The sequence below is a fragment of the Aegilops tauschii genome, chromosome 1 (assembly GCF_002575655.3).
Source record: "Aegilops tauschii subsp. strangulata cultivar AL8/78 chromosome 1, Aet v6.0, whole genome shotgun sequence".
NCBI classification, from domain to species: domain Eukaryota; kingdom Viridiplantae; phylum Streptophyta; class Magnoliopsida; order Poales; family Poaceae; genus Aegilops; species Aegilops tauschii.
Window position 1 is genome coordinate 422,855,066 of NC_053035.3, and position 3,281 is coordinate 422,858,346.

A 3,281-nucleotide genomic window follows, 5' to 3' on the forward strand; every position below is an offset into this window, starting at 1 on the left:
CGCTGGCGCCACACCCTACTGTGCAGCGCCTAGCGCGGCGGCGTTGCACTCCTGTCCACCGTGGCAGCCCCTGGGCCCGCACCCAGCAGTGCAGCGCCTCCGAGCTAGGCGCCACACATGTAAAGTGCAGCGCCTAGCCGTCGGGCGCTGCACTGTGAGTTAGATCCAGCCGCGCCAGCCCTCTCCTCCCCCACCCACCCCATTGCCAGTTACAGAACAGAACAGGGCGGCGGCCCTCTCCACTCCCCCTCTCAATCCCCTCTCCCAAATCCTTCAGATCCGACGATTTGGTCCGTGCATTTCTTCACCAATCCATCCTAGAAGGTACTCTCCTCCGATCCCCTTCTTTCTATCCATAGAAAATATGATATTTTGAAGATTTGGGGAATCCTTGTTTGATTTGATTAGATTTGAATCTTGCATGTATTATAACTTTGCATGTATTACAACCCTTGTTTGTTTGATTTGTGGAACCCTAGTTTAGTTTATGGAAAAGTTATTTGTATGAAGTTATTTGTATGAAGTAGGCCTAGTTTATGGAAAAGTTATTTGTATGAAGTAGGCCTAGTTATTTGTGGAACCCTAGTTTATTAGTTTTGTTTGATTTGATATGGTTGGATACATAGATTGATATGGTTGCATCTAGTAGGCCTACTTTAGTTTTTTTGAATTGAAAAGATAATCGTGTTGACAAGAATGCTTTGTTGAAATTGTTAGGATGGTTTGGCTTCTCGATGATCATTGGGACAAACAACACCGGTTGTACGCTATGTCGGTGGAGCAGCGGGTAATACTGAAAGTGGCCGGTGTTATGAATTTCGTATTTTTTTCAAACACAAATGCCCCATATGTAATGTTATGATTTGTTTGTTTGTAGGAGCTTGCACCTCTGAAGCTTCGGTCTCACGGGGTCACCCTTGGATGGATGTGCTATGATGAGCGGTACACACCGTATGTAAGGGAGGCAGGACTTCTCCCTTTCATTCAGTTGGTCAGCCGGTCGACGCCACCCAACAATGTTGCAGCACTCACCGCGCTTATTGATCATTGGAGGCTGGAGACACACCCATCTTCGGACCGGGGAGATGACCGTGACGCTCCAGGATATTGCTATGATCACCGGTCTTCCTATCTATGGAAATCCTTTATGTATGAACACCTATTCTGATGGGTGGCGCGCGCAGATGCATGCCCTTATCGGTATGGTTCCTCCGGAGCCTCGGGATCCAGAAGCAGAAGACAAGAAGAAGGAAAGAGTCGCAGCCGGTGCTCCTTTCACGTGGATTACGTCGAACTTCAGTACTTGCCCTGAGGATGCTAATGAGGACACGGTGAAGACATATGCTCGTGTCTACATGTGGTACGTGATATCCAAGACTATGTTTGCTGATGGCACAGGCAAGAATGCTCCGTGGATGTGGCTCCAGGCGTTGACCGTCTTCGATAGCAAATGGAGTTGGGGTTCGGCGACACTGGCTTACTTGTATCGACGGGTATGAAGTTGTTTCCTTTTCACTTCATTGATACATTATCAATGCGCTCTTGCGGAAAATTTGACCATGTTCTCTTTTATGTGCAGTTGGACGAAGCCTGTTGTAGGCACACTGGAGGTATTGGTGGTTGTCTGCTCGCACTTTCCATATGGAGCTGGGAGCGTTTGCCGGTTGGACGACCAAAGACCGTGAAGTACAAGGATTGGGACGACAAAGACGACCCACTACGGCTCCCCACTTGGGCTCACAAGTGGGATGTGTTAAATGAGACGACGGATGATCCCTCGGTCATGTACAAGTTGTACAAGAGCGAGCTGGACGCGATTGTTAGAAATATGCCCTAGAGGCAATAATAAATTGGTTATTATTATATTTCCTTGTTCATGATAATCGTTTATTATCCATGCTAAAATTGTATTGATAGGAAACTCAGATACATGTGTGGATACATAGACAACACCATGTCCCTAGTAAGCCCCTAGTTGACTAGCTCGTTGATCAATAGATGGTTACGGTTTCCTGACCATGGACATTGGATGTTGTTGATAACGGGATCACATCATTAGGAGAATGATGTGATGGACAAGACCCAATCCTAAGCCTAGCACAAGATCGTGTAGTTCGTCTGCTAAGAGCTTTTCTAATGTCAAGTATCATTTCCTTAGACCATGATTTTGTGCAACTCCCGGATACCGTAGGAATGCTTTGGGTGTACCAAATGTCACAACGTAACTGGGTGGCTATAAAGGTGCACTACAGGTATCTCCGAAAGTGTCTGTTGGGTTGGCACGAATCGAGACTGGGATTTGTCACTCCGTGTAAACGGAGAGGTATCTCTGGGCCCACTCGGTAGGACATCATCATTATCTACACAATGTGACCAAGGAGTTGATCGCGGGATGATGTGTTACGGAACGAGTAAAGAGACTTGTCGGTAACGAGATTGAACAAGGTATCGGTATACCGACGATCGAATCTCGGGCAAGTAACATACCGATTGACAAAGGGAATTGCATACGGGATTGATTGAATCCTTGACATCATGGTTCATCCAATGAGATCATCGTGGAACATGTGGGAGCCAACATGGGTATCCAGATCCCGCTGTTGGTTATTGGCCGGAGAACATCTCGGTCATGTCTGCATGGTTCCCGAACTCGTAGGGTCTACACACTTAAGGTTCGATGGCGCTAGGGTTATAGGGAATAGATATACGTGGTTACCAAATGTTGTTCGGAGTCCCGGATGAGATCCCAGACGTCATGAGGAGTTCCGGAATGGTCTGGAGGTAAAGATTTATATATGGGAAGTCCTGTTTTGGTCACCGGAAAAGTTTCGGGTGCTATCGGTAATGTACCGGGACCACCGGGAGGGTCCCGGGGGTCCACCAGGTGGGGCCACCAGCCCCAGAGGGTTGCGTGAGCCAAGTGTTGGAAGGGACCAACCCCTAGGTGGGCTGGTGCGCCTCCCACAAGAGGCCCAAGGCGCAGGGAAGGGGGAAAGGGGGGAACCCTAGGCTCAGATGGGCCTAAGGCCCACCTAGGGTGCGCCCCCCCCCCCCTCTCTCCCCCTCTGGCCGCACCCCTTGGGGGGGAACCCTAGATGGGGGCGCAACCCCTCCCCCTCCCCTATATATAGTGGGGGTTTTGGGGCTGCCATGGACATGAGTCTTCCTCTCTCTTTGGCGCAGCCCTACCCCTCTCCCTCCTCGTCTCTCGCAGTGCTTGGCGAACCCCTGCTGGAGTGCCACACTCCTCCATCATGCCGTTGTGCTGCCGCTGGACGGAG

The 3,281-nt window shown here is 49.7% G+C and overlaps 1 long non-coding RNA gene across 1 annotated transcript; it reads left to right on the forward strand.

The window, feature by feature from the left end:
- The first annotated feature begins 242 nt into the window (after positions 1–242).
- On the forward strand, positions 243–1,279 carry LOC141041817 (uncharacterized). Its single transcript, XR_012203536.1, has 3 exons — positions 243–324; positions 718–787; positions 878–1,279. It is a non-coding gene; the product is annotated as an uncharacterized lncRNA (long non-coding RNA).
- Positions 1,280–3,281: the final 2,002 nt, after the last annotated feature.